Raw genomic sequence first — 15,043 nt, 5'->3', positions numbered from 1 at the left:
CCCTGGTATTCACCCTTTAACACCTGTACAGGTATCTGTACTTTGCTGCTGGGGAGCAATCAGACTGCACCTACTGGGATAGTCCCGGTATGGTTGCATCTGACCAACTGGGGTCAGGGACTCTGGGGCAAGCACCATGAGCTCTGGATACCAAAAACGTATCAAAACAGCAGAAAAACTGCAGGAGCAGTCAGAGATCTGAACTTCGCGCAGATAGTGTCAATAGATTGAGACACGATAAACCAGCAGGCAGGGTGTTGGTGAAGACAGTCAAGACAGGCAAGCTGAGTACTTGACAGGAACTTGGACAAGGCAGACAAACTGGGTTAACTTAAAGACGAACAGAATTGAAACTGGAAGTGCAGGAGCACACAGGCAGGTTGGTTACAGGCAAGAGCATAGACAGAAATATAAGCAGGAATAATGCAGGATGAACAGAAGCACTAGACGTCAAACACCTTTGCTGGTCACCAGGGAACCTAAAAGCTCAGGCACCCTTTGCCTCGAGAGAGTGCCTAAAATTCCCAGGGAACTCCAGCCATTTTTGGGGGGAAGGATTGACAAGAACGTGCACTGGCCTTTTAAGAGGCTAGAGGTGAGCACACGCGCCCTAAGTTGACAGGGACTGTGGCACTAGGCAGCAGCTTGCAAAGGAATCTGGCAACCAGAATGCCGGCTGTTATGGCAAGTGGCGTGGAGTTTGCGTCTGCAAGGGACAGCAGTGGGCTTACTTTGTGCCAAACATTTTGTGCAGTTTTGGCACATGCATCTTAAGCCAGACCCCTACCAGTAAGCCATACTCTTTCCTATAAGCCACACTCATTGACTAGTGATCCACAAAAAATGTTTAAAACACAGATATTTATAAACGGTAAAATTTTGCTGCAAAGTAAACTTACCCTTTAATTGTTATGTCAGAGAAATATTCAAAATTCTTTAACCCAGCAGCTGGATCTGAATACTTTTGTAATTGCATGTAATAAAAAAAAGGTAGTCTAGCTCCTGAGTTATTCAATAAAATGTATCTGTATAGCGCCACCTGCTGTTGGTTCTTTTCTTAATTTCAACATCCAACACACTACTCAGTTTAAATGTTCAACTGCCACCAGCTCTATCTTCTGTTAGAAGCTGTGTCAGTTACAGGGAGAGAGCTACAGCAGAAAAGACACACCCTCCGAGAAAGGACACACCCCCTGAAAAGGGACACACTTACTGAGAAAGGACATGCTCCTTGAGCTGCCAGTTGGATATAAACCTTTCAGAACAATTGGAGCAATGTATAGGGAGATCTCTGGATCCATGTGAGGTACAGGTCTGGTTCTAGCTTTGTTAGAAAGAGATTGTCATGTACTGTGTGATTTGTATTTTTTTACATCATTATTGGCATAACCCCTTTAAAGTCTTTCTCTTTCTAATTCTACACAGGTGAATCCAGAACTTATTCCACAGTTTGAAGAAAAAGGTCTAAAGTTTGTTGGACATGACACTGAGGGACAGAGGATGGAGATCATTGAGCTTGAAGGTTATGAGCTAGTTTTTTTCATTTAAAGTGAAGTTGTTTGAAATAACAGAATATGACTTCTATATATGCCATTTGTCACTTAGGTGCTTGGCTTGTTAAAGGATAACTGTCATATTTCTTTGTTTTTTTTGCTAAAGTGTAGGGCAAGTGATAGGTAACAATTTTGCAATAGACCTTATTTAGCCAAAACATTTATTTTTGGTGGAAAACTGGGGCTGAAATGGCCCTTAGCAGCACTCTTCAAATGAGCGTTGCTAAGGGCCATCCGTCTATTAGAAAAGGGAAGATGAGCTGTGCAGACGCTGTGCTTCTGCCTCCCGTGCTTCCGTGGGCACAGGAGTCTTAGGAGTTAAAATTACCTTTATATTCCCCCTTTCTATGCAGTCTAATGCTCCGTTACATTCAGGGACCTGCGATCGCTGTGATAATAATTCATGAACCAGCCGCTGGAAGTAGAAGCACTGTGCGCAGTGAGCCGGCGGCTGCTTCATGAATTATTATCACAGCGATCGCAGGTCAGTGAATGTAACGGAGCATTAGATTGCATAGAAAGGGGGAATATAAATGTAATTTTAACTCCTAAGACTCCTGTGCCCAGCCTTCTGGCTCCCAGGGAAGCATGGGAGGCAGAAGCACAGCGTCTGCACAGCCCGTCTCCCCTTTTCTAATAGGAGACGGATGGCCCTTAGCAATGCTCTTTTGAAGAGTGCTGCTAAGGGCCATTTCAGCCCCAGTTTTCTACCAAAAATAAACGTTTTGGCTAAAGAAAGTCTATTGCAAAATTGTTACCTATCACTTGCCCTACACTTTAGCAAAAAAAAAAATTATAATAATATGACAGTTATCCTTTAAATAGACCCTATTGAAACATATGAATGTCATGGATTAGGGGCTCTGCCATGGCGGATTGTGCTACTTCTACAGTTACTTCGGTGCAAGCAGTGTAATTCTGGCTTTACTCTTCAAAATACATTAGGGTTTACCCACAATTGGCATTCATCACATATCCACTAGATCTCCAGAATGAACTATTCCTCATCACTGCACGACCAAAGTGAGGACGAGTTTTAAAGGAGCAGTGTTCGAGTATGGACACAGCCTCTTCTGTATGTTCAATGTCTGTAGGGCTAATGTCTGTAGAGCGCTGTTATCATTCGTCATTCACAATCTTGTGCTATACAGTGTATTCTATTTCTTCTGTTTGCAGATCATCCATACTTTGTTGGCGTGCAGTTTCATCCAGAATTCTCATCCAGACCTATGAAACCTTCTCCTCCTTATCTTGGGCTAATGTTGGCTGCCTCTGGAAAGCTATCTACATACATACAGAATGGCGGCAAGCTATCTCCCAGGTAAGCTATACATATGTGTATTGACCATATTAGACATTGACTCCAGATAGCCAACTTGTAGAATAACCCATTACTATATATATCTGCTGCATAATCCATGTATCTTCTCTTACTTTTCTTGTGTTCACCCTATTCTTTATTCCGCATTAAACAGTATCTCCCCCTAAATCCTAACAGAGTTGGCCCATCTCAGTGATTGGTGGCATATCTCTAGCCTATGCCACCAATGTGGTTACCACCTCTGGGACCCTGCAAGTATCTCTAGAACAAAGCCCTCAAAGTGAAGGAGAGAGCACTGCATATACACAGCGTGCTCTCCATTCACTTCCGAACAGAGCTGAGCGAGCATGGTTTGAATTATGGTGCAGATTTCGTTGCAGATTTCCTGTATATGAATCTCTCCATTCATTTTAATAGAAAATTGATTCTGCAGTGGAAAACGCTGCAGAATTTTTTTTTTTTGCGGACCGCACATGGCCGGCACTATGATAGAAATGCCTATTCTTGTCCATGGCTGTGGACGATAGGACATGCTCTATTTTATTGTGCGGAACGGAAGTACGGATCCGGACACTGAAATGAATGGGTCCGCACCCGTTCTGCAAAATTGCGGAACGGCTGCGGACCCGTTATGCGGACGCGTGAATGGACTCTCTAAAGGGGTTTTCCAGGAATTATGAAGTGTTTACTTTTGGCCCCTAGTGTTTTTCATCTCGCATTGGACCGCAATAAGCCATATACTCCAGACAGTGGGGCCTTACGGAAGACCACCTAATGAAAGATTTGTACTTTGTACTTACCTGCTTTTCGCTGCTCCAGACCTCCTCCAGCTTCTGGTCCCTGGTTAGTTTACTTTCAGCCAGTGACGTGTGTCTTGGGGAAATGTCAGTGCTGATGCCAGTCATTGGCTTCTGTTGCATATGTGACCATGTCCATGGTAAACAAGTTGGGGTCCAGAAGATGGCGAAACTATATATCACATGTGATTAATGCCCTCCTTGCCCGATGCACTTTCTGGATACTGTTGACCAATGTGTATATAAGATGACTATATGGCACTTACTGATATAGCCTTTGTTCATATTCTGTGTGATATGTTATATTTCATAAACCATGCCTCTCTTGTTAGACAAATCTTCTGTGCTGTCCGCATAGAGGTCATGTCGATAAGATGCTGCTGATGGAGGGTCCTTTGACCAGATACATCACTCAGCTTCCTCCATTCAAACACGCTGAACCTGCACTAAACTCCCAACAGTGCAAGTACAGTTGACAGGTGCAGTGTATTTCAAAGGAGTAGGCATCACATGGAGGTGATTTGCCTGGTCATATGACCCTTCATTTTATGGACAGGATCTTTGTGTGGACAGCACAAATGATTTTGCAAACAAGTGGCATACCTTATGAAATATAGAAAATGGTGCAGAATTTCAACAAACGCTATGGTATATTAGTAAATGTCATATAGTCAGTGGACAACAGTAACCAGAAAGTGGCCAAACTCTTAAACTCAGGGCCTTGTAGCAAAGGAGGTGAATACATATACACCAACGGTGGGCAGACATGGAGCCCACTTGTGGCAGCAGGCGCCATGGCCGGCGGGTCTCCGCTGTTTTAAACAGAGACCTGCCGCTAATGACCGCAACCAGCAATAATGCCGATTGCGATCATTAAAGCCTTTAGATGCCGTGATCAAGTGTAATCACGGCATCTAAAGGGTGAAAAACCTGGAAGCGCTTCTTGCAGGCATCGTCTGCGGCCAATTTATTTCAATACGCTGGGTCTCTCTGAAGAGAACCAGGGTATTGAAGCTGCAATTCTTATTTTGTCCAGCATGTGGCAGGCCAACATATGAAATGAGCAATTCTGTACCAATATGGATATACAATAAACCTAATGATACAGAATTTTCAAAAAAATACAGAGTTTTGTAGCCTCAAACACGATCTAAACCCCCCCCCAAAAAGTAAAAAAAAACAGTTAAAAAATGTATAATTTTTTAAAAAAAATATAAAAGTTAAAATCACCCCCTTTCCGTAGAATAAAAAAAATAAATACCTAAAAAACAAAAGATATAAACATCATGTGCATCACCACGTCTGAAAACAACTGTACATTTTAAAATATAAAAATAATTTTCCAATACAGCTAATGGTGTAACGGAAAAAAGGGTCAAAATGGCCAATTCGCCATTTTTTCATTACTTCTTACCCCAAAAAGTAATAAAATGTGATCAAAAAGTCACACACACTCCAAAATGGTATCAATAAAAACTATGGATCGTCCTGCAAAAAATGAGCCCCCACACTTCTCAGTAGATATAACTAAAAAAAGTTATGGGTGTCAGAATATGGTGATGTAAAAAAAGTTTTTATTTATTTGTACACTTGTTTAGACATAAAACCCCTACACATATCTGGTTTCTTTGTAATCTTACTGACCCAGAGAATGAAGGGCATAGGTCCGTTTTTTCAGAAAGGGAATGCCATAAGAACAAAACCCGTAAAATGGTGGAGGAATTGCATTTTTTTTCCCAATTACCACTACATTGTATGCCATATTAAATGGTGGCATTGGAAAGTACAACTAGTCCCACAAAAATTAAGCCCATATATGGATATGTGAATGGAAAAATAAAAAAGTTATGGCTCAAGGAAGATAGGGAAGAAAAATTAAAACGGAAAAACCTCTGGTATCCTAAGGGTTAAACAAGGTATTATTTCATTCCACTGTAACAATTTGGACTACCGTATTTTGTTAGGTCTATTACATAAAAACAAAATTAAAAACCATTGTAAATCCAGGTTGTAATGTAACAGATTTTGCAAAAAAAGGGGGTGAATACTTTCACTTTCATCCAGGCCAATATTGTTGTGAGAAGATTCAAGTAGGATCCAAGGAAGGAAGCTGTCTAGTTTCTTTGCTGTCTATTTAAACACTGATATTTAATGTCAGGAATAGATGGAAGCATTTTCTTTTGGTCTGAAACTTGGGTAACATCAAACTTTATAGTTTCCCCAAAACTATGATATAATCTCTTTACTTATAAATGAGGGCTCTCCCTGAGTTTTTATTTTTATTTTAACACAAAATAGAAAAAAACATCCACTGCTCTTGATAGATCTCACATACTAATCTATGTTCCAGTACAAAAGTAAGATTTTTGCAAGCTTTGTATTATTAGCAGCTGAATACTGTTTGTTTCATGAGATAATCAGAAATGTGTAATATCAATTCTTTTAGACTTACGGAAAGTCAGAGTGCCCAGGGCTCAAAATTAATAGCATTGCTGGGATGCTTTCCTATGCAGTTTTCTGCAGTCTGTACTCTAGTGTGCAGAATCTGAGTAGCTTATACTAAAAGATCTTCAATGCACATTATTTTTTAAGAAAGATATCTCAATGTATCATGGAAACATAATGTTAGGTATGATCCCTTTATTGGTTATATGGCTGTCAGATACATTAGAATATCATGGAGAAGAAGGCAGAAATGACAAAATAAGTACTACTCACTTCTTAAGTGGTTATCCCACAAATTTAAAAATGGTATCAGTCATCTGGAGGACTTTCTTCTAACATGAGACAATCAAGCACCTGCATCTCCAGGAAGTATTGCAATTAACTCTTCTTAACCCTTTCTTCCCCTGCATAGAAAATAGTCCTTCTCTGCTGTTCCACAAACTTCCCCATGATTGATACTGCAAATATCTTGCCTGGCACTGTCAATCTTGCACCTGCACCATTTTTCCGTTATACTTCTGTGATTTTAGAAGTAAAGATGAATGAATGAAAGGTGTCTGGACCGTTTCACCTGCTTCTCTATGAGATCTTTACACCAGCACTGACGGTAGGGGAAGGGAGCAGGAAAGTTTGTGAGTGTGTTAGACCAACTCTGAATGCAGGAGAACGTGGACCAGAAGAATAAACAGAAGATTCCCTACTAAAGAAGAAAATGTACATAAAAATAAAAAAATTTAATACATGTATATTGCAATAATAGTTCAATTGAAATGTCCTATTCATTACATAATAATAGTTTTCATGGGATAACCCTTTAAAATGCCCAGCCACTCCAGCACCGCAATTTTAGTCGTCCGGCCGGTCTGTGTTACCCTCTCCTGCCGTGATACTGCATGTAAACTATTGTACACAAAGGGGCACATTTATTAAGACCGGCATTTTAGATGCCCTAAACTGGCGGTGTATCAGCCGAAGTTATGAAGAGACGCAATAACTTTGGCGCATCCAGTGCCAGTTCTATGTGTAAGACAGCTTCCTAGCTGTCTTACATTTAGACCTTTTTCGACGCCTAAAACAGGCATATACAGTGGTGAATGAGACAGGCCTCCTGGCCCATTTCACGCCACACCCATAATTTTAGACCTGGCGTCAGTGGGGCAAAGTCGCAGATAGCAGCGCAGATAACCGTTGTGCTGCTATCTGCAGCATAGTAAATGACCCCCAGCATAGTAAATGACCCCCAATGTTTACAGTTTTAAAGTGAGTATTGATCTTTTTTTGGAACCATGGCATTTTTCATTCCCACACTGTGTGCGCATACGTTTTTTAATATACTTTATGGTATTTGGGGCTCCATGTTTGTTATACAGAGCTCAAAATCCCCTCCTTAGAGATTTATTTCATAAAATGTTGGCTGCCTGCAAACACCACTAAAGGTAGCTTAGGTGCTGATGGCATACTGTATTATGCCACAGGCAGACAAAAGTTTGCCTATACAGGGGATTTGCAGCTCTGTATCACAAAAATTAGACTTAAATCAATATAACGATATATAATAGGAATTATATATCTTACAGTGGTGCTTGAAAGTTTGCAAACTCTTTAAAATGTATTATATTTCTGCCTACATGTGATCTAAAACTGCATCAGATTTTCACACAAGGCAAACAAATCAAACAAATGAATCAAAAATATTAGACTTGGTCATTAATTTTTGAGGAAAATTATCCAGTGTCACATGTCAGTAGGTGGCAAATGTGTGTGAACCTTTAGGATCAGCAGATAATTTGACAGTGAAATTACAGTCAGGTGTTTTCAATCAGTAGGATGACAATCAGGTGTGAGTGGGTGACCTGTTTTATTAAAATAACAGAGAACAATCAAAGCCGATCTTAACAACATAGATTTGTGGAAGTGTATCATGAAATGAACAAAGAAGATTTCTGAGGACCTCAGAAGAAGAGTTACTGATGCTCATCCTGCTGGAAAAGCTTATGAAACCATATCTGACAAGTTTGGACTCAGCCAGGTCTGTCACAGTCAGACAGATTGTGTACAAATGGAGGAAATTCAAGACCATTATTACCCTCACTGGGAGTGGTCAACCAACAAGGATCACGCCAAGAACAAGGCGTGTAATCATCCGTTAGGTCACAAAGGAACCCAAAGTAACCTTTAAGCAACTAAACGCCTTTTTTACATTAGCTAATGTAAATGTTCATGAGTCCAATGTGTATGGCAGGATTTCAAAAAGAAAGCCACTTCTCTCCAAAAAGAACATTGCTGCCCATCTGCAGTTTGCTAAAGATCTCCTGGAGAAGCCAGAAGACTATTGGGACAATGTTTTATGGATGGATGAGACCAAAATATAACTTTTTGGTTTAAATGAGAAGCATTATGTTTGGAGAAAGGAAAACACTGCATTCCAGCATAAAAACAGCATCCCATCTGTGAAACACAGTGGTGGTAGTATCATGGTTGGTGCCCATTTTGCTGCATCTGGGCCAGGCTGGCTTGCCTTTATTGATGGAAAAATGGATTCTGAATTATACCAGCAAATTTTAAAGGAAAATGGCAGAACATCTGTCTGTGAGCTGAATCTCAAGGCCATGTGGATCATGCAGCAAGACAGCAACTTTAAGCACAAAAGTCCTTCTACCAAAGACTGGTTAAGGAAGGATAACGTTTTGAAAAAGCCAAGTCAAAGCTCTGACTTTAATCCACTAGGAATGTTGTGAAAGGACCTGAAGTGTGTAGTTCATGGGAGAAAACCCACCAACATAGTGTAGCAGAGCTTAAAGAAGTGTTCCAGTTGTTTCAAGTTATCCACTATTCACAGGATAGGGGATAACTATTTGATCAGTGTGGGTCCTACTGCTGGGATCACGAGAACATGGGCCCTGTACTCCCTGCTGCCCCCCAGGAATGAAGAGAGCAGCCGGTCACACATTCATTTCTATAAGAGTTCTGGAAAATGCTAAGTACAGCCCTCGCCATCTCCGGAATTCCCATAGAAATGAATGGAGTGGCCGCAAGCCATTCTTTTGATGGGGGCTGTAGAAGGTACAGGGATACCCATTCTGGTTAACTGTGGGGGTACCAGTGGTACGACCTTCACCAGTTCAATAGTTATCCCTTATCCTCTGGATAGGGGAAAACTTAAAAAAACTGGAATACCCATTTAAGCTTTTTTGTAAAGAGGAATGGGCTAAAATTCCTCCAAGCTGATGTGCAGGACTAGTCAACAATTTGTTGCAGTTATTGCTGCACAATGGAGTCACACCAGATACTGAAAGCAAAGGTTCACATACCACAGAAATGTGGTATTGGATCCATTTCCTTTTTAAAAAATAACCAGGTCTAGTATTTTTTTTAACTTATTTGTTTGATTTGGTTATCTTTATCTACTTCTAGGACTTGTGAAACAGACAAACACCAGTGTATAACTGTCACGGTGGGGAGTGGGGGAAACCCCCCACCGTACAATGTGGGGTATGCGGGATATGCCACTAGGCCTGGATACCGGAAGCAGGTCACCTCCTAACGCCACCCTCATCCTATCCCTGACCTCCTAACTGTATGAGCCGGCCTCAATTGTAGGGGGGCTCATACTCCGTAACTTGGGACCTTCTGACCCTAACAATCCCTGGTAGTAAGGTCAGGGCCAGAGATGACCTGTCTTTCTAAAACACGGAAGAGCAGGAGTCTCTGCAGGCCTAACATCAAGGAGAGGAGCAGAGGACAAACTCGAGTAAGTGTCCTGTGGCAGAATGACAACAGACCACAGGACCACAACGTCACTTACCTGCCCACAACAACTAAAAGGAACGAGTTGTCCGCACCACAACCACTGGATCTTGTGAAAAGCACTGAAGCCCAAACACACAACTTTGGACTCAGTACCAACACCAAACACAGGAGTAGTAGTAACTGCCTGGACCACCATGCGGCAAGATGCATGACGGACCCAGACAGCACTGCTTAACTGAGTTGTAGTTCCCCCTCTGGGGAACCCCAGGGACCCCCTTCCGGAGGTACAGACAAACAGTGGAAATGTCAAACAAACATGCTGGACTACAAACACCAAATAGACCAGACATCACACACCATACTCAAAATAACAAGTGAGGATAGGTAAAGAAATAGAAACAAAGGGAAGACATGGTAATGACATTGCAGATGACATCAATGTCAAACTAGGATGGCCCACCGATAGCATCCAAGAAAGGAGCAAGCTCCTTCTCATACAAAGGCAGACATAACAATGATCTCTGTCTCACAGCAACAGTATATGAAGAGTCCTGAGACCACACCCAGCTCCACCTTGCTCACACCTTAACCCCGTGCACACCAGAAAGGAAGGGTAACAGGCTTAAAGGGAAAGCACACACGCATGCGATGCGGCAACCAGCGTGCGCGGCGAAAGTGTCACGACAATCTACCTCCAAGCCGTGACACTCCCTCACCTCAAAGCCCCCCCCCCCCCCCCCAAAAAAACATAAAGGGGGAAAAAAATGTATGAATCAGTGTCAGCACGTCCCTCCAAAACTGCCACCAGCCACCAGTCAGGATAAATCGTACTGTACACAGCGTCCAACTCAGAAACAGTTCCCACTCCAGATCTCTGCCAGAAAGCATTCCCCAACCAGCACACAGCCAGTACACGAAAGGAATGCTGCCAGCAACACCACCAGATATAGGAACCACTGAAAACTGGATGAGGGGACGCATCAACACAAGCAACAGTTCATAACCATGGCAACCACCAGTTAATACCCCTTTCGCCCTCCCTCCGGAGGACAAGCATGTACGCCTGAACGGATGGCGATACATGCTGCACCCTCTTCTGAAGGCAAAAAAACCGAGGACCTTAAAAAAAAACGACCTTAGTTTGACATACTGTCACAGGGGGGAGTGGGGGAAACTCCCCACCGTACAATGACGGGTAGGTGGGATATGCCACTAGGCCTGTATACCGGGATAAGGGAAGCAGGTCACCTCCTAATGCCACCCTCATCCTATGCCTGACCTCCTAACTGTATGAGCCGGGCTCAATGGTAGGGGGGCTCATACTCCGTAACCTGGGACCTTCTGACCCTAATGATCCCTGGTAGTTAGGTCAGGGCCAGAGATGACCTGTCCTTCTAAAACACGGAAGAGCAGGAGTCTCTGTAGGCCTAACATCAAGGAGAGGAGCAGACAGTAAGCAGAGGACAAACTCGACAGGTAAGTGTCCTGTGGCAGAATGACAGCAGACCACAGGACCACAACGTCACTAAGGCTACTTTCACACTTGCGTTCGGAGCGGATCCGTCTGGTGTCTGCACAGACGGATCCGCTCCTATAATGCAAACAATGGTATCCGTTCAGAACGGATCCGTCTGTATAACTGTTTTTTTCAGATCTGATTTTATACTTCGTAAAAAAAACTCAGATCCGACAGTATATTCTAACACAGAGGCGTTCCCATAGTGATGGGGACGCTTCAAGTTAGAATATACTAAGAAATGTGTACATGACTGCCCCCTGCTGCCTGGCAGCACCCGATCACTTACAGGGGGCTGTGATCCGCACAATTAACCCCTCAGGTGCTGCCAGGCAGCAGGGGCCAGACCCCCCTCCCTCCCATGTATTAAATACATTGGTGGCCAGTGCGGCCCCCCTCCCTCCCCAGTATTATATTCATTGGTGTCCAGTGTGGCCCCCCTCCCTCCCTTACCAGTATTATATTCATTGGTGGCCAGTGCGGCCCCCCTCCCTCCCCAGTATTATATTCATTGGTGTCTAGTGTGGCCCCCTTCCCTCCCCAGTATTATATTCATTGGTGGCCAGTGCGGCCCCCCCCTCCCTCCCCAGTAATATATTCATTGGTAGCCAGTGCGGCCCCCCCCTCCCTCCCCAGTATTATATTCATTGGTGGCCAGTGCGGCCCCCCCTCCCTCCCCTGTATTATATTCATTGGTGGCAAGTGCGGCGTCCCCTCTTCCCCCCCCCCCTAATTAAAATCACCCCCCCCCCCCTCATCATTGGTGGCAGCGGAGAGTTCCGATCGGATTCCCAGTTTAATCGCTGGGGCTCCGATCGGTTACCATGGCAGCCAAGATGCTACTGCAGTTCTGGCTGCCATGGTTACTTAGCAATTTTATTAGAAGCATTATACTTACCTGCGATGTCTGTGACCGACCGGGCGCTCCTCCTACTGGTAAGTGAAAGGTCTGTGCTATAAGCAATGCACCGCACAGACCTTTCACTTACCAGTAGGAGGAGCGCCCGGCCGGTCACAGACATCGCAGGTAAGTATAATGCTTCTAAAATTGATAAGTAACCATGGCTGCCATGGTAACCGATCGGAGCCCCAGCGATTAAACTGGGACTCCGATCGTAACTCTCCGCTGTCACCAATGGGGGGGGGGGGGGTGATTTTTTTTAGGGGGGGGAGAGGGGAGGCCGCACTGGCCACCAATGAATATAATACTGGGGAAGGAGGGAGGGGGGCCGCACTGGCCACCAATGAATATAATACTGGGGAGGGAGGGAGTGGGGCCGCACTGGCCACCAATAAATATAAAACTGGGGAGGGAGGGGGGCCGCACTGGCCACCAATGAATATAATACTGGGGAGGGAGGGGGCCGCACTGGCCACCAATGAATATAATACTAGGGAGGGGGGGCTGCACTGGCCACCAATGAATTTAAAACTGGGGAGGGAGGGGGGTCTGGCCCCTGCTGCCTGGCAGCACCTGATCTCTTACAGGGGGCTATGATACGCACAATTAACCCCTCAGGTGCGGCACCTGAGGGGTTAATTGTGCTGCTCACAGCCCCCTGTAAGAGATCAGGTGCTGCCAGGCAGCAGGGGGGCAGTTATTACACAGTTCTCAGTAAATTCTAACTTGACGCTTCAAGTTAAAATATACCATCGGATTGGAGAAAACTCCGATCTGATGGTATATTAATAGGGACTCCTGACTTTACATTGAAAGTCAATGGGGGACGGATCCGTTTGCAATTGCACCATATTGTGTCAACGTCAAACGGATCCGTCCCCATTGACTTGCATTGTAAGTCTGGACGGATCCGTTTGGCTCCGCACGGCCAGGCGGACACCCGAACGCTGCAAGCTGCGTTCGGGTGTCTGCCTGCTGAGCGCAACGGAGGCCAAACGGTGCCAAACTGAGGCATTCTGAGCGGATCCGCATCCACTCAGAATGCATTGGTTCTGTACGGATCCGTTCGGGGCCACTTGTGAGAGCCTTCAAACGGAACTCACAAGCGGAACCCCGAACGCAAGTGTGAAAGTAGCCTTACCTGCCCACAACAACTAAAAGGAAAGAGTCGTCCACACCACAACCACTGGATCCTGTGAAAAGCACTGAAGCCCAAACACAAATCTGGATTCAGTACCAACACCAACCACAGGAGTAGTAGTAACTGCCTGGACCACCATGCGGCAAGATGCATGGCGGACCCAGACTGCGCTGCTTAACTGAGTTGTAGTTCCCCCTCCGGGGAACCCCAGGGACCCCCTTCCGGAGGTACAGACAAACAGTGGAAATGTCAAACAACCATGCTGGACTACAAACACCAAATAGACCAGACATGGAACACCAAATGACATACAACAAACACCCTGTACATCACACACCATACTCAAAACAACAAAATGAGGATAGGTAAAGGAATAGAAACAAAGGGAAGACAAGGTGATGACATCGCAGATGACATTGATGTCAAACTAGGATGGCCCACAGATAGCATCCAAGAAAGGAGCAAGCTCCTTCTCATACAAAGGCAGACATAACAATGATCTCATTCTCACAGCAACAGTATATGAAGAGACCTGAGACCACACCCAGCTCCACTTTGCTCACACCTTAACCCTCTGCACATCAAAAAGGATGGGCAACAGCCTTAAAGGAAAAGCACACACGCATGCAATACGACAACCAGCATGCACGGCGAAAGTGTCACAGCAAACTACCTCAAAGCCATGACAATAACATAGGGCATGTGTCAGTAGAAAATGGCATGTCATTATTGGTTAAATATTATTTTTATTTTACTGTGGACATAAAAATTGTTTGTAATATTCCAAAATTTTCATGCCACTAGAGGAGTCACAACAGACAGACGCTTCTTGTTTTCTGTACCTAATTTGCCATGAGAGAATAAGGGCAAAAGGCAGGTCTTATTGACAGTTCTGTTGTACTGCAGGAGGCCTAAATAAGGCAGGATATTAACACTCTAAGGGCTCATTCACACGACCGTGGTTTAGTTCCGCATCCGAGACTCCGTGTCCTATCCGCATCGATTGCTCTGTTCCGTGGCCCCGCAAAAATTATAAGTCATGTCCCATTCTTGTCTGTTTTGCGGACAAGAATAGGCATTTCTATAATGGGCCGCCCCTTCCATTGCGTAAATTATGGAAGGCACACGGGTAACACCCGTGTTTTGCGGATCCGCAATTTGCAGGCCGCAAAACACGGCACGGTCGTGTGAACAAGCCCTGTCCCTTTTACAGGGGTAGATGCCCGGCCAAAGAAACGTTCATAAGTGTAAACAGGGCAGTAATCATCTGGTTGTAGGCCAAATTAATATTTTATATGGGCATTAAAGTGCTTGCTGTTTGGCAGCACATCTCTCTATGTAAACAGGATGTGCTGCTGACAATGCAAACTGAATGGGTATGAATGATCTGCAACGGCAGATCTGGCGGTCTGTTCTGCACTCAACGCCCCCTGGTCTGTTTCCAGTCTGAGCCGCACTTCATGACCTGACATCGCACAATGTGCACTATGTCCTGACTCTGTAGGCAGTCAGAATATGTGCAGTGTGGCACCCAGAAAATAATTAGTGAGTGCAGCCAGCGCTAGCAGGGCAACACCCACCGCTCCCCACGGCTCCTGCGTACTAATAACCGCTTTTAT

General features: G+C 44.4%; 1 long non-coding RNA gene across 1 annotated transcript in view; it reads left to right on the top strand.

Moving 5' to 3' along the window:
- The first annotated feature begins 1,423 nt into the window (after positions 1–1,423).
- The window catches only part of LOC122932809, a 61,421-nt gene continuing 47,801 nt past the window's right edge, over positions 1,424–15,043 (top strand). Inside the window, exons 1-3 of the long non-coding RNA XR_006388345.1 lie at positions 1,424–1,522; positions 2,730–2,874; positions 4,364–4,366. This is a non-coding gene — a long non-coding RNA (uncharacterized LOC122932809). The remainder of the gene's footprint in view (positions 1,523–2,729; positions 2,875–4,363; positions 4,367–15,043) is intronic.

Source organism: Bufo gargarizans, chromosome 3 (genome assembly GCF_014858855.1).
Source record: "Bufo gargarizans isolate SCDJY-AF-19 chromosome 3, ASM1485885v1, whole genome shotgun sequence".
NCBI classification, from domain to species: domain Eukaryota; kingdom Metazoa; phylum Chordata; class Amphibia; order Anura; family Bufonidae; genus Bufo; species Bufo gargarizans.
The sequence above is the reverse complement of the archived record's forward strand: the minus strand, read 5'-3'. Positions and strand labels throughout refer to the sequence as shown.